The sequence below is a fragment of the Hyperolius riggenbachi genome, chromosome 5, assembly GCF_040937935.1.
Source record: "Hyperolius riggenbachi isolate aHypRig1 chromosome 5, aHypRig1.pri, whole genome shotgun sequence".
NCBI classification, from domain to species: Eukaryota; Metazoa; Chordata; class Amphibia; order Anura; family Hyperoliidae; genus Hyperolius; species Hyperolius riggenbachi.
Genome location: NC_090650.1, coordinates 25,781,298 through 25,797,594, shown reverse-complemented (window position 1 = coordinate 25,797,594; position 16,297 = coordinate 25,781,298). Strand labels below are relative to the sequence as shown.

At 44.2% G+C, this 16,297-nt stretch overlaps 1 long non-coding RNA gene across 1 annotated transcript; it reads right to left on the bottom strand.

Moving 5' to 3' along the window:
• Positions 1–3,799: 3,799 nt before the first annotated feature.
• LOC137519571 (uncharacterized) lies at positions 3,800–9,890 on the bottom strand. Its single transcript, XR_011021014.1, has 2 exons — positions 9,782–9,890; positions 3,800–5,763 (listed from the first exon to the last, which is right to left on the bottom strand). It is a non-coding gene; the product is annotated as an uncharacterized lncRNA (long non-coding RNA).
• Between the last annotated feature and the right edge of the window lie 6,407 nt (positions 9,891–16,297).

The following is a 16,297-nucleotide window of genomic DNA, read 5'->3' as shown; positions in this document are numbered from 1 at the left end:
GAATGGATCCAATGTATAAAATAGGATCCGTTCACTGTCGGTTTTGCGCTGTTATAAAACAACAATAAAAGTCTGTTTTCCGTGGTAGTGGGAACACAGCCTTATTGAAAACTGGATGTTAGGGGCCCCCAGATGTGAACTGCTTATCACCCCCATGCAGCTCTTTTCAGCACTTTAGCACATTGCATGGGACATTTATTAATCTTACCCTCAAGTGTGGTTGCTCCATGAGATGTATTTTACATGGCATATCAGCTCTGCCAGCTGTTACTGTCTTTTGTAGTTTACAGAAATAAGAAATGACTCATAGGATTATTGAATTCTGTTTCTGGATCAGTTTGCATGGCAAGCCTGTTACAGATGACCTGGAATGTGGCACAGTGACAAGCAACCGGCCCTGCACGTGTCACAAAGTCACGGCCGTTCTATCGCTAATCAGCTGCTACGTGAGTCACAAAGTACAGTAAATGTACTTTCAGTTCAGTACCAGTACCTTGATAACAGGATAAGCTTTAAGAGGAACACCAGTGAAAAGAATGTAATAAAAAAAAAGTTCTTAATTTTTGTATTTATGTATAAATGATTTAGTCAGTGTTTGCTCAATGTAAATTGTTTCCTCTCCCTGATTTACATTCTGACATTTATCACATGGTGACATTTTTACTGCCTGCGGGTGATGCCACTGGAAGGAGAGGCTGCTTGCTTTTTTGGCAGTTGGAAACAGCTGTTATTTCCCACAATGCAACAAGGCTCCCACAGTGTGATGTCAGGACCTCAGAGCTGTGAGGCGCTGACATCACACTGTGGGAGGGGTTTCACCACAATATCAGCCACACAGCGCCCCCTGATGATCTGTTTGAGAAAAGGTAAAGATTTCTCATGAGAAAGGGGGTATCAGCTACTGACTGGGATGAAGCTCAATTCTTGGTTATGGTTTCTTTTTACGGTTTCTCTTGATGATATATGTTTCACTGAGACTGAGTAATAGCATTTTTTGCACATATTTTTTGCACTTTACTTAATACTGAACCCAGGTTCATACAACCGGAGGGGCACTTTTCTGAGCCCCGGTGTTGCTATTACATTCTATTGTGTATGGAAATTCTTATCTTTGCAAACGGATATAATGGTTTGGGACTTTATGGGATGTTTTATGTGTTTTTAATTTTTTGGATGTCCACTGGGTGCACAATAATTTGTGATTGATCATTGTTTAATTGTCAGTGTATATATTTTGAACATTACGAGTGGTGCTTGTTCCTGGGTTTCTTTCTCTTTGCTTGGCTATGTACCTATTTAATCAGCAATAACATTATCCCTACTTATGACACCTAAATGAAATATATATTGTTTTTTTCACGACTAAGTAGGCTTTTATTGTATGGCATTTTTTTTCCCTCGAACAATTTTATTTTCTGTGAATTTTAATAGGAAAAAGAGGAAAAAAAAAAAAACACATTATTTCTCAGTTATACCAGTTCCAGTCTAAAAATAAAAAGTGCTATTGTAGGAAAAAAACACAAACTTTGTTTGGTTATTTCTACTGTTTATCACAAAACTTAAATTATGTTCCTGTCACAATTTATGGTGAAGATATTTGATTCTGAAATAATGCTGTAGTGTGTATTTTTCACTATGAACTGAAAAAATATAGTATTTTTAATAGTAAAAATCTATCTTATTGGCTCAGGGAACATATATTCCCTTTCATCAATTAGTGCTGCAGCAGATAGTGCCAGAGGTTTTGGACAGGAACAAGCCTAATCGTGCAATTTATATCTACGTTCTCATCGCTTAGATGAAGTCACAGAGGACGTAGATATACTGTAGTGGCGGATAAAGTGGTTAAACATATCACTAGCCTGCAGGCTAGCAATGTGTCTGTACAGCCTCGGCCTTGTACTGTCACCTGCGGGATTGGATCAGTCCCAATCTTACTTAGAACTAGCTGCTGTTCCTTTTTTTCTAATTGTAAGGGTTAATCCTCCAGGATTATAAATTACACTTCTTCTGTGATGAGTCACACTGTAGTGTAACTGTCACTGTCACATGCCTTGCATAAATTATCTTGTAGGAGATAACTCAGTGCGGCCATGTCACTGACGAGTATACACAGAATGCTTGAAAAGCCTGTATGATCCTGTGATCGGCCATCGACTTGGACTTGTACAGACATTAATAGCAGAAATAATCTGCTATCTCGCCTTCCTTCCTATACTGTAGACCTCTTGTGGTCAATTCCTGTTACTACACTTCCTATTTCATCTGTTTTATTGCTGCTATTCCTCTAGTGACTTATTATAGTGTGTGTGCACCCTGCCTAACTGTGCTGTAAGGAAATTTTACGCATAAGAAATAAAATGAAATTCTCTGGTGGCCTGTAGCACCAGTAGTACTAAGTAGTATTATGAGTAGCGCTATAAATACAATTGTCTACCTCTCCAGTTTATTTTCACACCACTTTTAAAGGACAACTGACCTGAGAGGGATATGGAGGCTGAAAGTATTAGATGATCAGCAGGACAGCCAGGCAACTGGTATTATTTAACCTCCCTGTGGCGGTAATCCCGAGTGTAGCTCGGGCTAGCTGCCGGGAGCTCTATGCTATGCAGAGTATAGCGCACAGCAGGTGCTTTTACTCACCTCCTCGGTGACGTCGGTAACCGTTCTCGTTCCTGTCCTTCGGGGCTCTGAATCACTCTGGTGAGATCGCTTTTATCGATCTCACCACAGAGTTACAGCGCCACCCAGAGGACGGAGGTAAAATTGCAATGCTGGAGCTCACGGTGGTGAGTGAGAGCTGGGGCTCTCTGTCTGCAGGCATTCTGGCGGCATGATTTTTTCCCTGATTTTAGGGTCTGAAATGTTTTAAGAAGTTCCTATAATCCAAAAATAATCATTCCGCCATGAAGGGGTTAAATGGAAATAAATATGGCAGCCTCCATATTATCCCTTTCAGGTCAGTTGTTCTATAATGCTAGGCTCGCTCTACATTAAAAAAAACGCTCTAATTCAGCGATCCATTATTGATGTGTAAGCTGAACCTAAAGGAAACGTTCAAAAACATAGTAAGTTATATTAACCTCTTATCCTTTCCCAGCTCAAGTATCTACAGTATGTCCCTGCAAAACTGCACTTGAGCTCTGAGGGGCGTAGATACTCGTTCCTCTCTGTTTACAATCAGCGTTTGGTGCAGTTTAATAATAGAATGTGATTAGAATGGAATGGAATGTGATTAGAATGGAATGATCACTGTTGCAATGAGCAACAGTGATCATTCCATTGGAAATGAGATAAACGGCCATTTCCTGCTGGCTGAAATGCAGCTAAAAAACAATACATAAATTGTTACCTTAGGGACTTAGCATTTGAAATATGTATACCATGAGAGTGTATTACTGTTATTTTTGCAATTAAAGGCTTATAATTATTGATATAGTATAAAGAAACACAAAACTAAAAAAATACCTTTTATTTCCAAATAAAATGTTGTCACCATACATTGTACTACTAGGGATATAATTAAAACATTTAAATAACCGGGCCAAATAGGCAAATAAATTATGTGGGTTATCATCACAGTGGCATGTTTTATTTTAAAAATACAATGGCTGAAAACTGAGTAATAATGATTTTTTTCTTCTTATTCCATTTAAAATGCATATAAAATAAAATAATTCTTAGCAAAATGTAACACCCAAAGAAAACCTAATTTGTGACGAAAAAATAGACTGTTAAGATCATTTAGGTGTGATAAGTAGTGATAACGTCATTGTTCCTCAATGAATGCAAGCAATGCTGAAATGTGAAAATTGATTGATTTTATTGATTGATTTTAAAGGGAAAAATCCCTTAGTGGTTAAAGTTGTATTGTTTAAATACAAACAGACAAAAAAAAAACAAAAACAGTTTTTGGAAATGTTCAACTTCCCTACATAAAGCCCATTTAGCTCCCACGGTACAGTGCACTCTATATAATGCCCATTAGCTTCCATAGTACAGTGCACTACATAAAGCCCATTGACTCAGACAGTACCGTGCTCTGTCTACATAAAACCCATTCACTCACACAGTACAGCACACTTCCATTGACTCACACAGTATAGCATACTTTCATTGGCTCACACTGTACAGCGCACTCTCATTGGCTCACACAGTACAGCGCGCTCTCATTGGCTCACACAGTACACTCTCATTGGCTCACACAGTACACTCTCATTGGCTCACACAGTACAACATTTTCTCATTGGCTCACACAGTACAGCGCACTCTCATTGGCTCACACAGTACAGCGCACTCTCATTGGCTTACACAGTACAGCGCGCTCCCATTGGCTCACACAGTACACTCTCATTGGCTCACGCAGTACAGTGCACTCCCATTGGCTCACACAGTACAGCGCGCTCCCATTGGCTCACACAGTACAGCGCGCTCCCATTGGCTCACACAGTACAGCGCACTCTCATTGGCTCACACAGTATAGCGCGCGCCCATTGGCTCACACAGTACACTCTCATTGGCTCACACAGTACAGTGCACTCTCATTGTTTCACACAGTACAGTGCACTCTTTGTTTCACACAGTACAGCGCACTCCCATTGGCTCACACAGTACAGCGCACTCCCATTGGCTCACACAGTACAGCGCACTCTCATTGGCTCACACAGTACAGCACGCTCCCATTGGCTCACACAGTACAGCGCACTCTCATTGGCTCACACAGTACAGCGCACTCCCATTGGCTCACACAGAACAGCGCACTCCCATTGGCTTACACTGTACAGTGCACTCTCATTGGCTCGCACAGTACAGTGCACTCTCATTGGCTCACACAGTACAGTACACTCTCATTGGCTCACACAGTACAGTGCACTCTCATTGGCTCACGCAGTACAGTGCATTCTCATTGGCTCACACAGTACAGCGCACTCTCATTGGCTCACACAGTACAGCGCACTCTCATTGGCTTACACATTACAGCGCACTCTCATTGGCTCACACAGTACAGCGCACTCTCGTTAGCTTACACAGTACAGCGCACTCTCATTGGCTCACACAGTACAGTGTACTCTCATTGGCTCACACAGTACAGCGCACTCTCATTGGCTCACACAGTACAGTGCACTCTCATTGGCTCGCACAGTACAGCGCACTCTCATTGGCTCACACAATACAGCGCACTCTCATTGGCTCACACAGTACAGCGCACTCTCATTGGCTTACACAGTACAGCGCACTCTCATTGGCTCACACAGTACAGCGCACTCTCGTTAGCTTACACAGTACAGCGCACTCTCATTGGCTCACACAGTACAGTGTACTCTCATTGGCTCACACAGTACAGCGCACTCTCATTGGCTCACACAGTACAGTGCACTCTCATTGGCTGACACAGTACAGTGCACTCTCATTGGCTCACACAGTACAGCGCACTCCCATTGGCTTACACTGTACAGCGCACTCTCGTTAGCTTACACAGTACAGCGCACTCTCATTGGCTCACACAGTACAGCACACTGGCTTTTTGAGAAGGTTATGGGAGCTGATTTCAGATGATGATGATCAGTGACGGGGTTTTCTCGGCAATCTAGTTTCTATACATCCAAAGCACATCATGTGCATTGTCCTTAGTGTCAGTAGGCTGAAGTCCACTGTCCCACTCCCTACAGGAATGCTGAGGCTAGGCTGTGATTTGAAGGCTTGAGGAGTCTGGTGGTGGGTTGTCGCCTGCAGGTCCCCACTGCTGTCACGGCCGCTGGAGTTCTGCGAAGAAGCAAAATACAATAAATATAGGGGGAGATCAAAGCTTTGTGCATGGCCTCGTTTTCAGTTTTATAGACGTAAAATAAACTGTCCAACTGTTCTCAAATCAACAACAACAATGCCTCATAGCATTGTCATGAAGAATGCAGGCACACTAGGTTCATTAAAATCATTCATACAACAAATTGTGCTCAATCTATTATCATATATGTTTGGTGATCTCTGGAGCTGTGTGTGCTTATGAAAGCAGAGCCGGGACAAGGTCCAACATCCCTCCCACTCCAGCCGGCCTGTCACACACTGATTGCTATCAGACTAAGAGGCGCCCCAGGGCCCCCAACACCTTAATCTCTAGTAATCTGGCTTGCAGTCACTGCCATGTATTCTCTTTTCTTATTTCTCTGCTTCAAACACAATAGGGGAATGACAGCTGAGTGAGCTGTGCGCCCCCTCCTACACTGCGCCCTGAGGCTGGAGCCTCTCTTGCCTCTACCTCGGCCCCACCCTGTGCCCCCTCCTACACTGTGCCCTGAGGCTGGAGCCTCTCTCTCCTCTGCCTTGGCCCAGCCCTGTATGGAAGCAAAGTATGGTTGGCTACATCACCTAACCAGATCAATCAAAATGGGATTCTAGCCCAACAGAAATATTCCACCTGGAATTCTGCAAACACCTCCTGCCTCTCCATCAGCGTACCTCAAACATTGCTCATACCTCCCAACTTTTTGAGATTATAAAGAGGGACACTTAAGCCACACCCCTGTCACACCCCTGATCACGCTCCCAGCACACTCCTAGTCATGCATACCATAAAGATTTTATGAGAAAAGTACGTTGTTTTATAACTCAAACCGCACTGGTCCTTTCTATCATGGGTCATTTTCCTTCATATTAACATTTGAAATTAAGAAATATATCGATTTAAAGGATGGGAATAAAGTTTAGAGTCAAGCAAACACATTTTTCAGTAAATAAATACATATATTCACATAGAAAGAGGGACAAAGTCCCGACAAATGAGGAAGAAAGAGTGACAGAGGGTTCCCAAAGAGGGACTGTCCCTCCAAAAGAGGGACAGTTGGGAGCTATGCATTGCCTGCCAAGCTGAGGTGGGTATATTCCCATTACTGAAGAAGGTGCTGTTATTCAACTTGGCCTACCTACAAAGCAGCAGTCCTGACTCACTACACTACAAAGCCATGTTGCACAATGAAGACCAAGAAATGCTGTGTGCACTGAAAGAAGTGGTCAACTCTATGCTCCCTCCAAACCCAGATCCACAGGTCCTAACAGGAGCCCAGATAAAGCTCACCACAGCCAAGAGCAAAGACATATGTGGAAAAACGGAGGAGTGAAATAAAACAGTTGCAAAAGCTAATCGTATAGCAGTCCCTACAGAGAGAATAAAAAATGGCCCCATACCTGAAAATCTCCCAAATTCTCGAGAGACAAATCTTGAACATCCACAGACTGATTGCTTACAACCTCTAAATCGAGTCCGGGAGACACAGACAGACGTACAAACCCAGGGAGGAGAGACTGTGCCAACACTGAGCAGAAGACCCTCGAGGACGAGAATCACTTTCTGCTGCACTGCCCAAAACTGCAACCAGTGACACCTGATTTAAGAAATTTAAGGGACTATATCCAGACTTTCACACATTAGAGAATGAGAGAAAACTCTACAGTGACAATCACTGCACACTATGTCACAGCATGCCACAGAGTGAGAGGCGGAATCCACAGTGACAATCACTGCACACTATGTCACAGCATGCCAGAGTGAGAGGCGGAATCCAGTGACAATCGCTGCACACTATGTCACAGCATGCCACAGACTGGGATTAGCGTAAATTAACTGTAAACCTAAAAATGTCCACGAAATGCTAACCCATTGTACCCCTCCCATGTCCCATATTTCCCCCTACTTGGTCATGCTAGTAAAGCTATATTTGATTTTATTTTATTTGTGTGTGCATATGTGTGCACACCTCCCTATTTTTGGAGAAAAAAAGAACACTTTAACACATACGCGTACCACACTTCTAGACATGTCCCAAATGCGCTGCATGTGCTTAGTGGCTTAAAGTGGAACTCCAGTGAAAATAATGTAATAAAAAAAGCTGATCGGTGCCCACGCTGACTCCATCAGATGTCCCTGGACCGGCCGGCGGCGACTTCCGGTTTCGCCGTCACTGGCCGACAGGCTGGGAACGCGAGTGATTCTTCGCGTTCCCAGCCAGAATAGCGTCCCCTATGCTGCTATTGCAGCCTCCCTATGCTGCAATAGCAGCATATGGGGACGCTATTCTGGCTGGGAACGCGAAGAATCACTCGCGTTTAAAGTGAACCGCCGCTGGCCGGTCCAGGGACATCTGATGGAGTCAGCGTGGGCACCGATCAGCTTCAGGGGGCTGAGGGAAGCCCCAGGTGAGTTAAACTCATTTTTTCTGTCTGACTTTAGGTTCACTTTAAATTAGGTGTGGCCATGAGATGTGGGCAGAACCAAATGTACATGAACATAGCAGTAGTGTGCTCCTTAATGGGATCTTAGCAGCTCCTGGCTTCAAATAGCTAAAAGGACTGCCATGTTTGAGAAGTTCACATTTGGGTTGAAATAAGAAATACATCCATCTAGTTTAACCAGAAAATAAGGTACAACACTAGCCTGCACCCTTACATATTTATGTTGATCCAAAGGAAGGCGAAAAACCCCCACAAGGCATGGTCCCAATTAACTCCAGAAGGGGAAAAAATCCTTCCTGATTCCAGATGGCAATCAGATAAAATCCCTGGGTCAACACCACCATGAATTACTGGAATTACCCTCAACTCCTAACAGTCTAGTGGTCTCCCCCTCTTATTATGTTTTACCTGGTGGTCTAATGGTCCTCGCCTTCCCTTGTAGCATTCCCTGATAGTCCAACATCTCCATACAGTTTTTTCTTTTCTCTAGTAGTCTTGTGCCTCCCCCAACTCACCATATTCACTTGTTGGTCTAGTGATTCCTCCCCCCCCCCCCCATAAACCAGGACTTTCTTTAGCCTCTGCAATTCTCTCCATCACTCTATTTGCACCTACATTTAACACTTTCAAACAGGCCCTCAACCCACATCTTCAAGGATGTCCGCCCATCTTCCCCTCTGTCCTCCCTATATAAGCACTGCATCATTTCCTCTACCTCCAGAGACGTATCTAGGGAAAACAACGCCTGTGGCAAACACTGAAATACGGCCCCAGGGAAGAGGGTGCACCCTTCAAATATTTAGTTTCAGTTAAATTGGTTGTGTCCAAGTTGAGGTGAAGCATGGCCTGTAAGAATGGAGTATCGCAATAGGTCAGCCTATATATATATCTCCACCCAAAAGATGTAACCAGGAAGCACAATGTCCCCCAGATAAAAACTACAATCTGTATTGAGAACACCAATGGTGCTATGGAGCAGTGCCCCAGTAAGTGGTGCCCATGGCACATGCCATACCTGCACCCCTGTAGATACGCCTCTGTCTACCTCTTCTACTGTATATTCCCCTCCTCTTGGACTGTGAACCAGACTAGGAAGGTGTTCCTCCCATTGGCATAACTACAAATCATGGGTCCCCCCAGCAAAACTTTGAAGTGTCCCCCAAATGCTCACAACCCTTCCCTTGCCAACCCTGGAGGCCCTCACTGCCTGGGGGCCCATCTCACAAGGGTCATAAAACTAGTGCGGCCATCGTGATCGTCACACCCATAACAAGTGTAGCTACAAAAACATCTGATCTGAAAGATGGAACCCTGTATCGGAGGGAGTGAAGTAGTAGTTGGGGCCCCCTTACAGCTCTGGGGCCCTTTGCGGTCGCACGGTCTGCTACCTCTTTAGTTACGCCTCTGGAACTTCCTCCAGTAGCCTATGGTTCACAGTTTGTACTTGTTAGTAGCTTTATAAATGGCATATCCTACTATTTATTGTACAGCTCTGTGAATTATGTCTTACTTAATATTATAACCCCCATATTGAGCAGGGAAATTGTATACTTACCAATGATGAACCTACTACAGAAGGCTCCACGTTCTCTGGGACAGGGGCGGAGTCTGCGGGGGTCAGCTGCAAGAAAAGAATCAGCAGAACCAGTCGTGTTCCCATCTTGACTCCTTTTGATATATATGCCGTATCATTGTCTGTCTCATCTCTTTATAAGTCATCTCTTCCACTGGGAGGACCTTCTTTTGTTGATTATCTGGCTAATTACTCATCTAATCGTGTGTTATGCATTCAGGTCACATATGCTGAACTGGTTCTTTTATTATAGGTGATATGGTATGCCGGGTCACTGGTCACGACTCACGAGATAAAGACTTTCATTATTTACAAGTTGTTAAAGGGAACCTAGATTGACCCCCCAAAAAGAGTTTCACTTACCTGGGGCTTCTACTAGCCCCCTGCCGCTGCCCTGTGCCCGTGTCGGGACAACCCGATCCGATCCCCCGCAGTAAGTCAGTTTCACTTGTGGCAACTGGCCAGTCGGTGGCCACTGCGCCTGTGTGGCCCTGACCATTGACTGGCCAGCCGCGAAAAAACTAAACTGACTCACGGTGGGGAACTGGAGGTTCGGTTTGTCCCAGCGCAGGCGCAGGGTGGCTGCAGGGGGCTAGTAAAAGCCTCGGTAAGTGAAACTCAATTTTTGGGGGTCAGTTTATGTTCCCTTTAAGCCTTGTGCACACACACAAGGAATGTCGCTAGAGAGGGATCGGGACCCCATCCTTTCAGGGCCGAGGTCGACACACACGTCGCTAGCCTCTAGGCTAGAGATGCATTCCAATGCTGTGCAGCGGTAGGAGGGGCGACAGATCAGCTTACATAGAGCATCACAGTGTGGGCGGGGTAAGTGAGAAGGACAATGCTCTTGGCCAGCGCTCTGCCTAGTTGTTCCACCGGAATGATCACTGGCCGAGGTGTAGGAGGCCGAGGTACTTATGTTAGATTCTTGGCAGAGTTGGTAGTTATCAGCTGCCTCAGCATGTTTAATCTAAAATATGAGGGTTGAATGAAAAGTAATGCCTCCACCTCCATAACTTGTCAACAGATGGCAGCACTAATTTGTGGCAAGTACTGGATTGTTCAGTAGACTCTCCTCTACAGTTCCAGTTGGTAGGAAGCCTTAGCGTTGGATGGTTGTGTTGTTGCAGTGCAAAGTATGGAACCCTGCGCAGAAGGTCGGTCAATGCGATTTAAGCAACATGCTGTTATTGAATTCCTGACAGCAGAAGGTGTCACCCCAAAGGAGATTCACCAGAGAATGAAAGCTGTTTATGGTGGTTGTGTTGATGTGAGTACTGTGCGTCATTGGGCCAGTAAATTTAAAGGTATTGAGGTGAGAACATCTGACTTGCGGGACAAAGAAAGAGGTGGACGTCCTGTGACAGCAACCACACAGTTTCACAGGCAAAACGTTGACAGACTGATTCAGGACGATCGCCGTAGCACTCAGAGGGAAATTGCAAGCATAATAGGCATTTCACAAGAACGTGTGGGTCACATTATTGCTTTGCTTGGCTATAGGAAGATCTGTGCACGATGGGTACCCATCCACGATGGGAAACAGAGTGTCGACTTCTTTCGTGACGGCTTCAGGAAACTTGTTCATCTTTGGCAGAAATGTATCCAATTGTCTGGCAATTATGTGGAAAAGTGAATATTGAATATTAAAGATCACATTCTAAGGATTATTTCTGTGTTTGATTTATTAAAATATTCCCATCCAAACCCAAGTTATGGAGGTGGAGGCATTACTATTCATTCATCCCTCGTATGTTGATTAATGGACATACGAAGTGAACAATAAAATAAATTTTTACTTGCCTGGGGCTTCTTCCAGCCCTTGGAAGTCTTCTGGTTCCCTTGCCGAAGCTCTGTTGCTCCACGGTGTCCCACTGGCTGCCTGTACAGCTCACCAACCGGTTGGCAGGTCAGCCCTTCTGCGCATGCGTGGTTGCACACGGCTGCTTGTGTGTGAACATATCTGCGTCATTGGGTGCATACTGCGCCTGCACAGGCGCAGTACGCCCCTGGTGATACAGTAGTCTGCGCTTCCGCAGTACGACCGCGGTGTAACCAGTTCTTTTCTTAACCCAGACTTGGAGGAATACTCCAGATACTGATAACTGGTTGATCTGAGGAAGTAGATTTATTGTGACCAACAACTGGTCATACGATTTTTCTTTAGTTTCAACCAAGGAAGTTTTCAATAACATAAATACTATTATTACATCACACTATATTTATATATCCTTCTTTCTCAACACTGAAACTCAGCAGGAGCTATATCCGAAAGCAATACAGGTTAACTTAAACTTTAGTCAATAATAGATCTCAGCTCCTGTTAAGGCAAAAATGAGTAAGTAGCAGACAATATATGACTATATTGCTTTATTCTGTGGTCTTTAACTAATCTACTTAATATCAACTGACTGACTAAGCAATATTCAGTTCTCAGTATCGCACCAACTTAATAGTGCACCGGCATACAAGATCATATTTACTGAGCAATTGAGTCCTAGTTCACCAACAGTTCTCTGTCCCTTGCAACTGAGTCCCAAACTATATTGCTCAGCAAAACATTTCCCTTGGGTTGGGCTGGTGAAACTTATCCACTTTTTATTGAACTCCTTGGGTGGGTAAGATTACAGGCTAACAGCTTAATCCAGAGGGGAGAAATGTTTTGTCTTTTTCTCTATTGTGACCACTCCAAAAAATAAATAAATAAATAAACAACAAAGAAAAAAAATAAAAAGAATACTGAAAGAAATGAAAACAATAACATTAAATAAAATTAAACATAAATAAATAAACAGATAACTAATGAAGAACGAACACTTAACGATCCTTCCTTTCCTCAGGTAAAGATCCGCAGCATTTAGGTCCAAGAACTGAACAGGTAAGTATTTCTATCTTTTACTTATATTTGGCTCTATTCACCGTCTATTTTTACTAACAGCATTGTTCTCTCCTTACAGGTGTTGGAATTTCATCGAACCAAATCTTACAGGTAAGCAACCAATGACACTTTGATTGAATTGATGAAGAAGCTGTGTAACGAGCAGTGCTGCTCGGATACCGCTTTTCAAAATCCGAATTGAATTCGGATCCGGATACCCAGATATCCGATCCGACGCAGATATCCGAATTCAAACTTTTGGAATCCGAATTCGATTCAGATATCCGGACTCAATATCGGAGATATCCGCCCGGATTCGGATATCCGAGTAGAAAACCGGAAGTGACGTTTAAATTGCTTCTAAAACGTTTATTAGGGTAAATGAGGCATGTAGCATCATGTTTTTTTTTAAAGGGAAACACTAACTGATGATGTGGGGACTTAAAATCCCCCCCCCCCCCCCACAAAAAAATAAATAAATAAAAAAATGGCTGTCAATAAACATCAGGACTAGGTTCCAGACAGCGGCCCACATTGTGTCCAAAGTCCAACCGCACATCTGGGACATGACAGTTTTCAGCCAAGACACCTCCCAAAAAATTACGCAGCAATTGTGTTTTGGGTTAAATATAGGTGGTATCAGCACAGCAGCAGTGGTCTGTGGCACCCTGGTGGTGGGAGCAGCAAAGGCAGCATAAGCAGGGCAATGCAGCAGCAGCAGGTGTAACGTCTGCCAGAAGCATGCCGGACTTGGCACGTGGCATTTGGCACGTGTCATGTGTGGCATGTGTCACTTGGCACGTGGCACTTGGCACGTGGCACATGGCACGTGACACGTGCCAAGTGCCTTGTGCCGAGTGAGAGTCAAACAGCAGAGGAGAAGACACTAGTGCACAATAACTGTCACACTGGTACTGCTCAGCAGCACAGCAGTTCTGTAGTAAGCTAACACAGTAGTACTACTACTCTAACAACTAACTAGCACTGACTGCAGTACTACAGTACTAACTACACAATAACACAGTAATCCTAATCCCTAATCCCTAACCTATACTGTAGCTAAGGCTAATTGCAGGCCAGCAGCTGGCCTGGTCTGTGCACAGCACACACACAGACAGACACATAGCAGCTGCTGCAGGCCTGCAGCACACACTCTGACTGTCACTGAATGAAATCAAGCTGGCTACCTAATAAACAATAGAACAATAGTGTAGTGATAGTGAAGGTGTTAATCACTGAACAGATTTAGGTTTATCACTGTATACAGCACTTGCTAGGCCAGCAGCACTGGAGCATGTCTCTCAGTGAGCAGTGACAAGCAAGGGTGATATTTCTCATCATGGCACCCCTCCTTATTATACAGGGGGGGGGGGGGGCTGGCCTGGGTTCCTCTCTGTGATTGGTTGCTAGGGCTTCTGCTGGGAGCCCTCTGATTGGCTCAATGACGTCATGGACGTCATCTCCATGGTTACAGTACCCGGATTCGGATATCCAACCTTAGTATCTGCCGGATTCCGGATTTTCAGATTGATATCCGAGTTTACTCGGCTAGTGCTATCCGGATTTTGCCCAGGTATCCAGAATCCATAGTGCTATCCGGATTTGGCCCAGGTATCCAGAATCCGGATCCGAATCGGATAGTGGAAAAAGTTTGGATTATCTTGGTAGTTCAGATATCCGAAATCTTGCTGAGCACCACTGGTAACGAGTTCTCTTTTTTTTTATTTGCAGGAAGGAAGACTGGCTTACAGAATCCCTTCTCAGGTATATATAACCTGCTGACGATGTCTCATTTTCCTAAATCTATTGTACAACTGGTGCTTTTCAAGCTGAGGTAACTTACTGCTTATCTTGCAAGCACACAAGAGTAGTCTTACTAATCTGGCAGGCAAGGGGAGCTCAAAGTGTAACTGTCGGGCATAAAATCAAAAATCAATACTTTATTTTTATCTGGTAAACAAGTAATAAGGATGCTAACCAGGCAATCCAAAAGTTTAAATCGCTATTACTTTTCTTGTTGATAAATGACCATTCCCCAGTTTACCTGACTCTTATTTTGTACACACAAAATTTGGTACACAAAAAGGAAGTTGCAGGGCATGCTGGGTTGTCATTTTTTGCTTCTCTACTTGCCCTCAGACTTAACCTTGTTCTTCTATACTGATGTCTTTGAAATTTTAACAATAGAAGCAACCTCGCGTTCAATGTGTGCTGGTGCCAGGAAAGCCAGGACTGCACCCTCCTTTTCCGCACTCAAAACTTTTCACCTGTTCTGGCATGGTCAAGTTATTTTTAGACTAAGGCTACTTGCACACCAAGACGTTGCGTTAGGTGCTATGTTAAGGTCGCATAACGTGCACCTAACGCAAGGCCTGGTGCTCTTCGATGTGGACGTCAGAGTGAGCCGCGTTGTGCAGCTCACTCTGGCGTCCGTGATGCCGTGATGCGTACTCTTGGACGCATGCGGCATCACGTGGTCCCGCCGGCCAATCGCCGCACAGAGCGGCCGCACCAGGAAGTAAACACTGCACGTCACAACGTGCAGTGAATATTAATTAGCCATGTGCCTGGCCGCTCTCCGCTCCTCCCCAACACGACTGAGCATGTGCAAACAGTCTAACGCGGCTTAAGCCGCTGTAACGCCGTAGCATGCTGCACTTTCGGCAGAACGTGCAACGTTACATGTAACGCAACGTGGGCAGTGTGAACAGCCCACTTATGTTACATTGCTGTGCGTTGGGGGAGCGTTACAGGCTGCACTAACGTGCGCCTGTAACGTCCCTGTGTGGAAGCAGCCTTAAATGTAGATGTAAGTTTTCAGTGTCTTGCCCCCTAACTGGTCACTTTGCAAGAGGAAAGAGTTGAATGTGGATTTTCTTCTACACGTTTACCTATTAAATAAGATTTCATTCAGGTTATTATTACCCAATCAGTACTTTATAAATCAGATGATTCTCTTGTTCAAACCCTATGACCTATAAATTTAACAGATGTTTTTGCAGGGCGTCGGCAGTCGGCACATCATAGGCTAGTCAACGAATTATCGTTTTCTTTCACTTTCTGGCTTGTTGGGTAACTTACCAGTAAGTGATGAAGATCAGTGATATAATTATTTAAAGAGTACGCTGATAGGCTACAGTTTGCACATACTCGGCACAGCTGGACAACACAAAATTGGAAAAGCATTGCCTTCTCTGATGAGTCTCAATCTTGGCTGCAATAGTTGGACAGTAGGCCCAAAATTTGTTGCAAACAACATGCAAACATGGATCCATAATGCCTTGTGTCAATAATTTAGTCTTCTGGTGGTGGTGTAATGGTGCAGGGGGCATTTGCTTGGCAAACCTTGGGCTCCTTAGTACCAATGAAACATTGTTTAACCTCTTGAGGACCATGGTGTTAAACCCCCCCTAGTGACCAGGCTATTTTCTACGTAATTGGCCACTGCAGCTTTAAGGCCAAGCTGCAGGGCCGTACACCTCTGCACACAAGTGATTCCCCCCCCCCCCCCCCCCTTTGTTTATTTTTTTTTAATAAATATTTATTTGGGTTTTTTTATATTTAGTACTTTTTTTATTTATTTATTTTCTACAACCCCTCCCTCCCCCCAGCCGACCAAT